Raw genomic sequence first — 14603 nt, forward strand, 5'->3', positions numbered from 1 at the left:
TACAGCTATTAAAACATCATTCAGAGTGGGTTCCTCAGTAGAGTCTTTTTGGGGAGTATCTACTGTAATAGATGTGGTATCCAAAACAGCTTCCCTCATGTGGACTGCCACAGGCACCACTTCAGCACCAATACCAGGCCTCTCCTCAGCTTGCAGGCAGTTCAAGGAGTCTGCAGTTTCCCTCAGCTTGTATAACAGACAATTGGGGTGGAGCCACTGTGCAAACTAACTGGTTTGGCTTAGGAATAGACCTAAGGGCATTGTCCTGACTGTCCTTGTTATTCACCTCTTGAAATAGTCCCAGTGTAGTTGGCAATTGACCCATCAGGGTCAGAGACAATGGCGTAAAGCACCAAGGGATCAGACAATACTTGTAGTCAGTAAACAAGCCGAAGTCAAGGCAGCCAGAGTTTGTGCCCGAGAAACAAGTCCAGGTCAGTTGGGTCAGGCAGATTCTGACAGTCAAAACAATAAACAAGCAGTAGTCAGGATAGGCAGCAGAGGGTCAGAATCTGTAAACAGGCAGAGTCCCCCCACCATTTTCCTCGGTACCTTTGAGAAAGCTTCTGGGTTTTATGGCAGAGTTTTCTGAGCTTCCAATGCTAATAGTGGGAGACTTTAATAACGTGCTCAATAGCTCGCTTGATAGATGCCAGGTCACGCCTAGTGATGGTAGTACTGGTGAAACTCAGTTCGCGAGACTACTGAGGGAAGTAGGTCTGACGGACGTATGGAGGGAGACCCACCCCTTGGACAGGAAGTACTCGTGTTGCTCCTCGACCTATGGCTCCCTGTCGCGTATAGATATGGGTTTGGTGAATGCTCCCATGTTTCCACTTGTACGGAACTCAGAGTATCTTGCCAGGACCTTATCGGACCACTCCATATTTAGTGTCGCCCTTGAAATTTCTGAGACAGCCAGACCGGGGGCAAAATACCGACGTTTGAACGCTTTCTGGTTAACACTGATGGGTGATACGTCTGATACGCTTTAATCCCTTAGGGAATATTTCCGCATAAATGAAGGAACTGCATCTCCGATAGTTGTTTGGGAGGCGATGAAGGCCTTCCTCAGGGGCTCCCTAATTAAATCAGTCAGTCGGATTAAATCTAAATCTAGAGAGCTCGATTTACAAAAACATGTGAATATGAAGCTTGCGGAGGAAGCCTTTGTGCTGACCCCATCTAACCTAACAAGTAATGCTTTAAAGGCTAGGCAGGAGGAGCTGAGATGTCACCTCTTGGAGGTAGCGGAGAGGAAACGGCTCTTTTACAAGCAACAATTTTTTACAGAAGGGGAAAGTGTCGGTCATATGCTCTCGATTATAGCGAAAGCTCAGCAAGGTTCGGAATGTATTACTGGCCTGATAGATTCCAATGATATCTTGAGGCATGATACTGAGAACATCTTAAATATACTAAATCATTTTAATTCCTCTCTGTATACTTCTAAGGTGTCATGTTCAGATAAGGAAATCGACGCCTTTTTGAATACATTGGATCTTCCTAAGTTGTCAAGGGAGGACAGTATGCGGTTGGAGGAGCCGATTGAGTTGGAAGAAATGAGGGCGGCATTGGGTGCTATGGCTAATGACAAAGCGCCAGGTTTAGATGGGCTTCCAGCGGAAGTATATAAAACCTTTGCGGAAGTACTGCTCCCGGAACTTTTGAAGGTACTTAATTATTCCAAGGAAAGGGGGGTGTTACCTCCGTCTATGCAGGAGGCGCTCATAGTCGTCATTCCTAAGCCGGACAAGGATCACTCTCTCCCTGACTCATATAGACCGATCTCTTTGCTCTCCACTGACGTTAAGTTGCTTGCAAAGGTATTGGCCGCGCGTCTATCTAAAGTAATTTTGTCTATCATACACTCTGACCAGACTGGCTTCATGCCTCAGAAATCTATGTCAATCAATATAAGAAGAGTGTTTGCCAGTATTCAACTCCCAGCTGAAAATGTTGGAGATAGAGCAATCTCTAAATTGTTTATCATGTGCTTGCTAATGTGACTTATTCATGACCATCTATGTGCATGTCATGTTGCTTTGTTTTCTTGTTGAAAATTGGAAAATAAAGAATATATAAAGGAGATAGAGCAATCCTTTCTTTAGACGCGGCCAAGGCCTTTGACAGCATTGAATGGCAGTTCCTGTGGATAGTTTTGGTGCATATGGGATTTGGAGATGAGTACATATCCTGGGTCCGGGTGCTATATTCTAGTCCAAAAGCATGTATTAGGGCGAATGGTGGGGTGTCCCCCAAGTTCTGTTTGGGCCGGGGCACTAGACAGGGGTGCCCGTTGTAGCCTCTGCTATTTGCAGTTGCGATTGAGCCTCTAGCTGCTGCGATTCGCAGGTCTTTAGACATTTGGGGGTTCCAATATGGGACAGTTAACAATAAAGTGGCGATGTATGCAGACGACACTTTGCTCTTTTTAGGGGACACTGGTCCATCCCTGGCAGCGGCTATGACAATTATTGACCGCTTCGGTGCCCTGTCGGGTCTGACTATAAATTGGGGTACCGTTGATACCGAGGAAATCTCTTGCATTCAGTTCTTAGCGGGTCTCGATAGTGAAAGTGTTCAGCCTTTGGAGCCTCTAGTGCCTTTTTCAGGTGGCATCAGGTCCACCTTTCTTCCCCCTATGCCGGCGGGCTCGGCGATCGACCTCTTTTACAAGAGAGTAATTAGGGATGTACGTGCACTGATATACCCGGTGGCACCCCCTAATATCACCAAAGAGGAAAAAGCAGCGTTACGCTGGCTTACAGGCCTTCAAGATGTAGTGATCAAGCCCGCCGACAAGGGGGGAAACGTGGTCCTGATGACCAGAGCCTTCTATTTGGAGGAAGCCTCTAGACATTTGGGAGATACCAATGTCTATGAGAAACTAGGCGACAATCCTGTTCCACGGATACTTACTAGGATATGTTCCCTTCTCTCCAAGTACATAGAGATACAATTTCTCCCTGCAACCATCCTGGATAAGTTAGTCCCCAAGTTTCCCAAGAATCCAGTCTGGTATTTCGTGCCGAAGGTACATAAATCGCTGTCCCATCCCCCGGGACGACCGATCGTCTCCGGTATGGGATCAGCAACCGAACCACTTTCGGGATACGTAGACTGGTTACTGAGGCCCCTTTTAAAAGGCACTCCCACGTATCTAAAGGACACCGGGGACTTCCTCCGTGCCCTTAATTCCCTTGAGTGGCAGGAGGAATTCCACCTTGTGTCCTTAGACGTGGAGAGCTTATATACCAGAATTCCACATGATGCAGGACTTAGAGCCATAGCGACGGTCCTCAGTAGCTCCAATAAGGGCAACACCTTCTCACAGTTTATTCAGGAGTCCCTTGACCTGATATTATCCAACAACGTCTTCCAATTTGGAAGTCAGTGGTACCGCCAGATACTAGGTACGGCGATGGGCACTCCGGTGTCGTGTACCTTCGCCAACCTGTATCTGGCGGTATTCGAAGAGACCTACGTCTTCTCTATACAGAACCCCTTTCTTAGATACATCCACCTTTACCTGCGGTACGTGGACGATGTGTTCCTGGTCTGGTCGGGCAGCGAAATTCAGTGTGTACAGTTTGTGGAATATATCAATGATATTAACCAGATGAATATGAAATTCACCCTCAACTTCAGAGGTGATAGTCTAGAATTTCTAGACGTCAAGGTCTCCGTGGTGGATGGTATCATACAGACGACAGGTTTCCGTAAGCCCACAGCCACCAATTCGCTGCTCCACCAGACCAGTTTCCATCCCCCTGCAGTTAAGGATGCTGTCCCGTACGGGCAGTTTATACGCCTCCGCAGGATAAACAGTACAGAGAAGGACTACTTCAGGCAGGCCCACCAACTCAGAGATAGGCTGCTTGAGAGAGGATATTCCAAGAGAGACGTCACCGATGCGATGTATCGAGCGGCCCTCCGCCCTAGACATAGCCTACTTAGTGACCAGATCCACAAGGACAATGAAGATAGGTTCACTTTTATCTTCAAGTTTAGTCCAGCGGCAGACATTGTCAAACGAGCGGTACTTAATAACTGGGACCTACTGAAGGGTGACCCTAGCATGGGAGACATAGCCTCCCAACGACCACTAGTTGCCTTTAGAAAATGTCACACCTTGAGAGATAGGTTAGTCCACAGTACATTAGGACGGTCCCGACAGCCTAACTGGCTTCAAAGTAGGAGACCTCAAGGCAATTTTAAGTGTGGGATGTGTTCTTTCTGCCTCCACAACTCACAGGCGAAATCTCTGTCTCTGGGAGGCATCACACATAGAGTGAATGACTTTATCACATGTCGCACCACCCATGTCGTTTACGTCATATCATGTACCTGTGGCAGGTTTTACATCGGTAAAACCATCAGGCCCCTATTTGAGCGCATACGGGAACACCTCGGCTCCATTAGGACAGGACATGGCTCTCCGCGCCTTGTTGACCACGTACGCTCAACCCACAAAGGTGATCCATCGGGCCTCTCCTTTGCTGGGATAGAGGCGGTGGGCCCCATCCCTAGGGGTGGGGACCGCCACCGCCTTCTGTTGCAGCGGGAGGCTCGATGGATCATTAAAACGGGAGCCATGGGACCACATGGTCTAAATGACAAAAACGACATGGCGGTCTTCCTTTGAAAATAATTTTTTATTTTTATTTTTCATACAGGTTAGGTAGCAATATGTTTTACCGTTTGTAAAGAATCTGCATATATACTACAACCTGATTATTAGCTTTTCCAGGCGTTTATTTCTAATCTCTCTTATTTTGTCCTCCTTGTGGAATTAGTTCCCAAACTACAGCTTAAGTGTGTGTCTCCCCTACTGCTGCACTCTTTGTTCTCTCTTCTATGCTAGTGTAATTTGTCCCCTCCTTTTGACATTAGGGTATGCCATAAAGTATCATGCTGCAATAATTTGCAGCTAGTTTGTATAACATTGTATTGATCCCCTTCTGTTTGTTTCATAGTGCGCACCTGGGGAGCGTCCATGGTCGTCATGGTGATGACCTGGGTCAGCCCTTAAAAAGCACGTCAGTGCACCGGCACATGAGCAGCGGTCCGAGGAAGCGCGACTTGCGCGAAACGGCCGTCACCGCCTGACACACCTGGACCTGTCCGCTCCCCAGCCAGTGCACACAAGTCTACTTTGCTGTACCGCAAATAAAGCATCTAATCGACCCTGGTGAGTGCCGCGTGTCTATTACCTACACTTCCGGTCTTGTATACTTGCATCACGCTGAGCACCACGTTGTCTGGGTCCTCACAGCCGCGGGTCGTAGGAGTTCCCGATTACAGGAGGTGCGAGGGTGTTGCTAGCGGGAGCAGTGCCGCTGTTTTCCTCTGCTTCCCTCCTCCCCATTTGCTATTAATTGGGGTAAGTCAGCAATTATGCTGCTTGATGGGCAAGCGCAGTCGCAGATTGTGCGAGAAAGGAATATTCTGTGCGTAGTATCCTTTAAGTACTTGGGTATACATGTATCCCCCAGACTTCGGGACTTTGAGCGCCTTAACTTTGACCCGCTGGTTATTAAGTTTAGGAGTAAAGTTAGGGCGTGGTGTAAACTATATCTATCGGTGGCGGGAAGAGCAAACCTTATTAAAATGGTGTTGATGCCCCAGTTACTTTATATTTTGCATAATTCCCTGGTCTGGCTGTCAAAGTCTAAATTTGATCAGATTAATGCTATTTTCAGGGAGCTCATCTGGCGCAAGGGGCAACCGAGAATTAAACTTGAAACGCTGCAATATCCTAAAACGGAAGGGGGCGTTGCAATACCAAACCCTTGGGTATATTTCCTAGCTGCACAATGCCAGCAAAGGGTGGACGGACCCGCAGCCGAGTGAGGTGACATGTCAGTTGTTTACTCATTGCTTGTCATCTAGTGACCTAATGTTGCTCCTGGAGACTAAAGGTGCCGGGAAAGGTGGTCCGATGGGGGATCTGGGGTATTTGATGCAGTCTACATGGAACAGGGTTAAGCAGCTAAGGGGAATTGTTGGCAATACAGAATACACTCCACTGTGGGGCAAGCCTGTGCTGCCGGAGTTCCTTTCTTTGTCTGATTTTGGAGCATGGAAAAGGAAGGGAATCCTGAGATTAGGCCACCTTCTGGAAGATAAAAATTTCATGTCCTTCTCCAGGCTGCAAGAAATATATGAACTACCTAGGACTCACTTCTATAAGTACCTCCAAGTGAGACACGCATACAATTCCACATTTAGGGGTCCGACTGTGATGGCTGGGAGGGATATTGCACTACATCAGATTCTGTCCAAAGGGGCGAAAAGAGGGATGATCTCCAGTGTATACAAGTTGCTACTAGATAAGTTTTTGCTATTACACCCGCTGGTGGCTAGGGGCAAGTGGGAAAAGGATGTAGGCGAACTAACGGATGATCAATGGTCTGACATACTAGAGGCAATACCTCTCTCTTCCTTGAGCGAGGGACGTCAACTCTCGCAACTGTTTATAGTCCACAGGGTCTACAAGACACCGTTTTTTTTGTAAATCTCTTTTTATTGTTTCAGAGCTTACAAGAACAAAAAATTACATTTCCATATTCTACACATAGAGTGAGTGAACATAAGAGTAGATTACATTATACATTTCAGCATAAATCTTTGTTCAAGTACATTTTCATTACAAATGTTTAACAATTACTGGGAAAAAGAGGGTAGGGGATAAGGGAAACACAACATAGAGAAAAGGGACAAAATAATATAGGGGTAAAAGAACAGGTTGGCTCTTCGACTTCAATTAGTTAATACTCTAGTACCTGTTAAATCACAGATAATGTATAAGGTTACATACTACCCATTATATTGCCACCATATAATGAGATAGGCTAGCTTATGAATGAACCCCACAATGGGACCTACACTTATTCGTGGGCCAGCGACATCTATGAGAGTCTCACACCCAGCTCGCCTAGAGCTTCCGCGTCTCTAGCCTCCTGAGATTGTTTCCAGGGAAGCCAAGTCTTTAAATATCTGGACCTACTACCATGAATCCATCCCACCATCTCCTCCATTCTGTGGAGTTGGTGCATTTTGTTGAACCACATTTTCAAATCTGGCGGGGAAGAGTCTCTCCACTTTATTGGGATAAGTAATTTTGCTGTAGCAATCATATGCGTTGTTAGGTCTGCTTTTGATGGCTTAAAGTTGGGGACAGGGATCCACAACAGCACCAGCTCGGGGGATAAAGTTATATCTGTTGAGCATATAGAATTTATAGTCTTTTTGACATCTTTCCAAAACGGTTTAACTCGGGGACAAGACCACCATATATGGATCATAGATCCTACCCCCGATTGGCATCTCCAACACTGATCTGTGGGGGAAAGGCCTATAGAGTGTAAATACTCAGGGGTTCTGTACCATCTGGTAATGGATTTATATGAGTTCTCCTGATAACGAATGCAAGAGGAAAAACCCTGCACATGGGATAGAATATATGCAGATTCAGTGTCTGAAAGGGTCTTGCCCAGGTCTCTCTCCCACTGATGTAGAAAATAAGGTTTGAGAATGTTAAGTTCAGTCAGTAGGTTATTATATGTAACCGAAAGTGACTTCTTTAAAATTGTGGGGAGGGCCGTGAAATTTTCGAGCCAGGTGGGTTCGAAAAACGAGTGACCTGATTCTTTCTCATATTTCTTGCATATGTTTTAATTACAATGTCTAATATTGTATTTTTGTACTTCTGTGCTACAGTGGGTCGGGGGGGGGGGGTGAAAATTAGAGTATTGCTGATTGTTTGGCAGCCTGACTGATGTCAGCATTATAAAAGTTATGTCTGTATATCATTTTTATTTATGATCTGTACAACAGTGTATTTACATTGTAAACGCTCAATAAAAAAGTTACACGGGCAAACAGAATAAGCCCACCTTTGCTTTGACTAGCAAACACTAGAATAACTAAAGCGCAAGTATCTTTCAATTGTAGAGGGCACCTAAAATATACACAAGTGGCCAGCCATGGGACTAGCAAACACTGAATACCTAAAGCTCAGGCACCTTTCACCTGGGGAAGGTGCCTTAAATACACACTTGGCCAGCCATAGACTAAAACAGATTAGGGTTCCCTAAAGAAAGGAAGGGGGACCTTTGAAACAGGTGCATGCCTCGGCATGCAAAGAAGGCACATGGAACACCAGAGCCTGGGCCAGCTACCAGCAGCACAGGAACGCAGACAGAAAAGAGTGGGACCTGGCAGTTGATGCAGCACCCATGCTGTCCTGGAGGAGCATGGACTGTCAGCACAACAATATACTTCTCTGCCAAAGGGTGCTGAGCCTACCGCTCTAGTTGTCATGGCCACTTCCGTGGCTTTACTGAGAACTTTATCAGCTTTAGCAGATGCTCTAGATCCAGCCATGGTGCCATCTTGGATGGTATTGTTTGCAGGCCCCAGCAATTTATGCTGCTTTTTCTCTTTGCAGGCCATTATTACCACACCGAAAGTGGATTCATTAGTGCAGAGTAAATGATCCAAGACTAAAATGTCCCTCTCACAACCACCAAAACAGGTTAGGAAAGGATATATGATACCAGGATAGACTGCAGGAGTTCAGCCTCATGTATATTCTCACATTCTCAGCCCATGAACAACCCCTTTAACTTGAATGGAGCAAAGCTACAATACCAGACACCGAGATGGACAACAGTGGCACCCAACACATTATGGTGAAAAACATAATTTGATTGCTTTTTCTTGTTACTTTAAAGTGGACTATGTGTGACCCAATGTGCATTTGACAGAACAGCCACTTGCAAATTGCAGTTGTATGGCAATTTCAGTTCTATAGAAACTTTGTTTCACCAACAGTACAACAAGATGAAGACATAAGGTACTCAACCAACCATATGATGAGGCCACATGGTTCCTCCATACAACAATGCCATACTAGACAGGTAAAATGTATGTGTCACTTCAATTCAAAGAGCTCCTTCCTTATTCTCATTGAACGGAACATAGATTATACCCTGCTTCAGAGTCTTCTATTATCAGCTCAGGGAAGTAACAGGAACCTGAATGTATTCAGCACCCTGTAAGATGGACACATCACTCTAGTAGACACTAGATGTCTGGTATCATTAACTTTTTCACAACTCTAGACCACCAGCCATGCTGATATTAACCTTTTTTGCCCTAGACCACCCAACTTTCTTCAAGAACACCCCAAATGTGTTAACAAAAGACTAATGTCACTACTTTTAATCCCAAGCTGTTTTCAGTGTTCCCCCTGCAGTACTTTGGGAAGTTTTCAATGCAAGTCTGACAAACCTTTTAACACCTTTTAGCCACTTATGGATTCTGTTATTTACCCCATCCGTTCCCTAGACCACCAGGGATATTGCCATTGTCCTCTTCAATACACTACACAAACGAAGGGTTAAAAAGTTATCCCCTATCCACAGTGATTAACCAATTGCTGCACTTGGCAGCCCCATACTGAATGAACAGAGTGCTAGGGTGCATGCTTGGCCTGCTGCTCCATGCCTTAAAGAGGGAGCCCCCTCCCTCTAAACCACTTAGATGCCGCGGTCACTACTGACTGTGCCATCTAAGGGGTTAAGCGGCCCAAGTCTGCGCTTCTGCTGACCTGGGCTGTTAGAGCCAGAGCCTGGCTTTCATGTGAAAAGGCAGCGGCCTAGCTGAGGGCCTGTTAGTGACTACCGTAAAAAGGGGTATTGACGGTCTTTAATGGGTTATCCACTATCCACAGGGGATGAATGACGTGCCAGGGTGCAGCTGCCCCATGAATCCGTGGATAGGGGAGAACTTTAATATTTGGCACAACCTCTTTCAGTCACAGGGGTCACAAGATGGATGTCGGAGGACTGTTCTTGAGATAGAAGTATGTCTATTGAACATTTTTGTCATATTGTGTGGATTTGACATAAATGTCTGAGATGGTAATAACTCTCTAAGTGCTCCATATTACTATTATACAAAATAATAAAACAATTTCTGGGAGTGGCTCTTTAATATTTTTTTTTCCCAGTGGGGATCATCTGATCTTCTGATTGCTCATATAATATAGTGCCTGTATAAGGCTACTTTCACACTAGTGTTAATATATTCCGGTATTGAGATCCGTCATAGGGTCTCAATACCGTAAATAAAAAGCTTCCGTTTTGTCCCCATTCATTGTCAATAGGAACAAAACGTAACTGAACAGAACGGAATGCTCCAAAATGCATTCCGTTCCGTTTGGTTGCGTTCCCATAGTGGATGCGGAGCAAAACGAATCCGTCATGACCCACAATGCAAGTCAATGGGGACGGATCCGTTTTCTCTGACACAATAGAAAACGGATCCATCCTCCATTGACTTTCAGTGGAGTTCATGACGGATCCGTCTTGGCAATGTTAAAGATAATACAACCAGATCCGTTCATAACGGATGCAGATAGTTGTATTATCAGTAATGGAAGCGTTTTTGCTGAACCCAGACGGATCCAGCAAAAACGCTAGTGTGAAAGTAGCCTAACACAGCATTTCTGCTAATCTTTCCGAAACTCCCATTCATGTAAGGCCGCGTTGACATATACACTGGCAGAGTAGCAGAGCTGGAGTTCACTGTATCTGGCATAGTTGTATACCAACATGCACTGCCATATCCCCATTCACTATAATTCATTTTCCGGCATATATGTCGTCATTCGGCCAGACAGAAAATACTGTGTGTAGTAGTTTTTGTCCAGCCAAAAGCTGGCATATATGCCGTATACAGTGACCAGATAAGAGCGCCATTTACAACGCAGATGTGAAAACTGCCTTAATGCAACAATGCATATTACAGGTTATCTGTTCCGACCTTTGAACACTTGTCATTTTTCATGACCACACTTTGGGGGACATTTTTCAATAATGGCGTATTTTGCGCCAGAAAATTCATGATACATCACGAATCAAAAATAGTGATTTGTTTCATCTAATTTATCAAAAGGGTCTTTAGTAACTGTAAGCTAATAATCTGTCATTTTATAAACAAATGCATTTTTTTTTAGGCCTAAGTGTTAAAATGAGACATTTCATTGTATTTGCGACAATGCATCTGTGCTCAACTGATTTTGAATGTGCGACTCCTTTAAGGCCAATATGCGACATTTAATTGCTAAAATTGCGTCTTTTTGAATAAAAGTCGCATTTATCTGATCTGCCATGCGTCTTTTTAACAATTTACACTAGCACAGAAGCAAGCTTAATCTACTGTTACATTTTGCACCTTTTAAGCTGTACATAAGTTGATAAATTAGGCGTAATATTCGCCAATTCGACAGTCCTGCCCACTGTGATATTTAAAACACTTTTGTGGCGTGCTTCATTCTTTCTGGCGAAAAATAAGAAGAAAATAGTTAATATATTTGGCACAAATCAAAGCGGCATTATTTTTGGCGCATTTTACACAATCATTCTGGCGCAACATGATGAGTAAATGCCCCCCTCTGTGTTTCCACAGCATCCAGATATGATATTGTAAAAATCTAATTTACATTTTCCCTTTGAAGGGTGCACATTATTTAAAAATAACATCCCATAATTCCTTTTAGTTTAGAAGTTTGTTGGCCAAAAGCAATATGGCCACCAGGGGGCACAATATTGCCATTGTGTTCTACAGCATGGAGCTCAAAAAGAGCAACAGGGTCTACTGAGAAACCTTTTTTTAATTAATCATAAAGAAGCTTGCATGGAGGAGCCTAGATCCCGCACTTTGAAAGGCATTAAAATATAGTTAGCTTAGATATACCGTAATATGGATTATGTACATTTGAAAAGAAAGGACCAGCAGCGAGGAAGCATTGCATAATCTGTAGGGTTTTTATTTATATAATCCCTTCAAGATTTATAGAAGAAAATACAAATTCCAAGGTACATAATATACAAGAAGCAATAAAGTGTTAATATCATTGCTGTTAAAAAAAAAAAAAAAAAAAAAAAAAAAAGATTTTTTTTCTGGGATTCCAATATTGATGGCCTATTCTTAGGATAGACTATCATCAATATGAGGCAGGTGGAGGTCCGACTACTGACACCCCTACCAGTCAGCTTTATGATGGGGCCGTAGCACTCAGACGGATGCTGAGGACTCTTCATTGCGCCGTACATCTGCATGCTGTATATTTAGTGGAGGTTGCGCTGGGTATTCAAGAGAATGCTACAAAGCTGTGACACCAAGAACAGACTACTAAAAATATGGCATTGCGCTTTACTGCCAATGTAAACAATGAAGAGGCCACAGCACTTGCTCACAAGCACCTTTTAAACAGCTGAATGGTGTAGATGCTGAGAGTGGGACACCCAGCTATCTGATACTGGTAGACTATGCTAAGAATAGGCCATCAATATTGTAATCCTGGAAAATCCCTTTAACATACATTGAAATCTAGTTACATCATCAGCTCATATCCACCACTGCCCTGCTATTTAGGGCAGGCACAGGCAATACCCCCACTAACCCTGTGACATTAACAAGGGTTAATGTCCTCCTTGGCCCTGTGCGCTGCTGATGCTAGGCTATTTGCAATTTGTTATTCGCTTCTCCGATATATATGCTGGGCTGTTTCTCTTACTTGCCTGAGCAATTAGGTTCATATTTTACTACTTTCTTGCAAAGGTGTTTGTTCTCTTTTGTCTCCCGTGTGCCGACCTCTGCCTTTTTTTTTGCATTCTGGCCCTCCACTGCCTGAGCTGGCCTGTGCCTGTTTACCTCAGTGACTCTCTGCGGCCAGTCCTGACCTTCAATCTGTTCCACATATTCACATAAAATCTGCCTGCTCCACAACCCGTTACTGACTTCAGGTTTTGCCTAATCCTTCAGTGCTCAGCACCAGTATCTCTAACCTCCACGGGTCAGCTGTCAACCACACAAAACTACTCCAAAAGGCAGGGGCCTGGAGGCTCCCCTGTAACAAAGTCCAGATCCCTGTACAGTGATTAAAGGGTGAATGCCTGGAGACTTCCAGAATAATGCCCTTGCCCAAAATCAAACCAGTTGGTTGACACAGTGGTTCCCCACCCACTGCTGTAAAATATATACCTATTTGTAAAGATATGGCACAACGAACACTTCATTGGCATTTGGATATCAGATACTGTGGATATGCAATGAATGCTTGAGATAGGAAAACTCCTTTAAGGAAATCCTAAAAAATATGACCTGTTCAGCCACGAGTATGGGAGTCGAGAAGCACTGCCCTCTAGATGACTTCAAGTACTACTACGCCTTATGTTATAAAGATATAAGAATTTACCATATTTAGCCCAGGACTCTGCAGCAGCTAATGTGATTAATGTGATTGCACCTATAGTATCCCTATAGGGTCCTATCAAATGCCATACATATTGATTGTAAAATAGTCAAGGCTGCATTGACAGGTTTCCCCATACACTTCTATAAAACTAGCATGTAATACTGTGATACTGTCATCCTATCCTTTCAACTTTCAAAAAGCATGCAGAAAATCACATTCAAAGTCCTGTCTGTGATCTTCCACCACCTGATGATATTACCTGTTTATTACATGACATAACACCTTCTTTTGCATGTCTCCTTTGGTTGTTTTTATGTTCAGTCTTCTGCTATTACCTTGCACTCCTCACCATGATCCCCGGCTCCCCCCTCCTCTTCTATATCACAGCATAGAGCCAGCATCATTATCATCCTGCTGCATTCTCATTGGTGGCAGCACACGCTGCCCTAAGCTGATTGGTCTGTGCTGTCAAGAGGCCATTGTGTGATTGGCTGCAGTGTGTATAGGGCGGAGGCTGGGATGGTCTGGCACACTGCACAGAAAACTCCCCGCAGGGATAGTGACTATCAGAGTGGTGGTGGGTGGGCTGAGGGTGTGTATTGTGCTGCACACTCAGATTCTAAGAGCAAACGTGTGCAAGGTCAGTAAAGTGTGAAAATGATCACAAATTCACCCTAATGAGTTTGCCACAGCCAAAAACGTATCAAAGTGTCTCAGAGCGTCGTGTCCTTTATTTTAAAACGGAATAATGGTTATGACCCATTTAAAGGGATTATCCAGTTCTACCTAATTCTATGTCTAATCACTGTATAATAAAAAAAAGTTCTGGAACTCTCTGACATACAATTACTCACCATTTCAAAGATTGCTGTCAGTGAATGGGAACATGTTGTTTATATCCTGAGGCTGAAAAATCATACAGGTTTCCTCTCAGTTGAGAACTGGATACAATGAAATCCAGGTCATTGACTACACAAGATTTGGGCACTGTGACACCTTTTATGTGATATTTGTTATGTTATTTTTTTGTATTTTCTGTGCTCAGATGTTACTTCAAAGTCTATAAGTTGGTTTGGTTCTGGTGTTTTTGTGGGGCAATGGAGTTTTTACCCACAGCAAGCTCTGGGTAGGTTTTTTTTTTACTGGCATTTTTTTCTTCATAGGCTTCTCTATGGGACTTGAAAAGACATGGCATGTTTACATGCAAAAAAAACCAACTGAAAAAATAGTTTAAAGGACCCCCATTCCCCAGGGTGTATAACATTTTGAATCTGCTGGACTTCTTGCTTTGATGCGCAGGACTCTGTAGCTTTGACAGATTCTTTAAAGA

This window comes from Bufo gargarizans, chromosome 6 (genome assembly GCF_014858855.1).
Source record: "Bufo gargarizans isolate SCDJY-AF-19 chromosome 6, ASM1485885v1, whole genome shotgun sequence".
Classification (NCBI taxonomy): domain Eukaryota; kingdom Metazoa; phylum Chordata; class Amphibia; order Anura; family Bufonidae; genus Bufo; species Bufo gargarizans.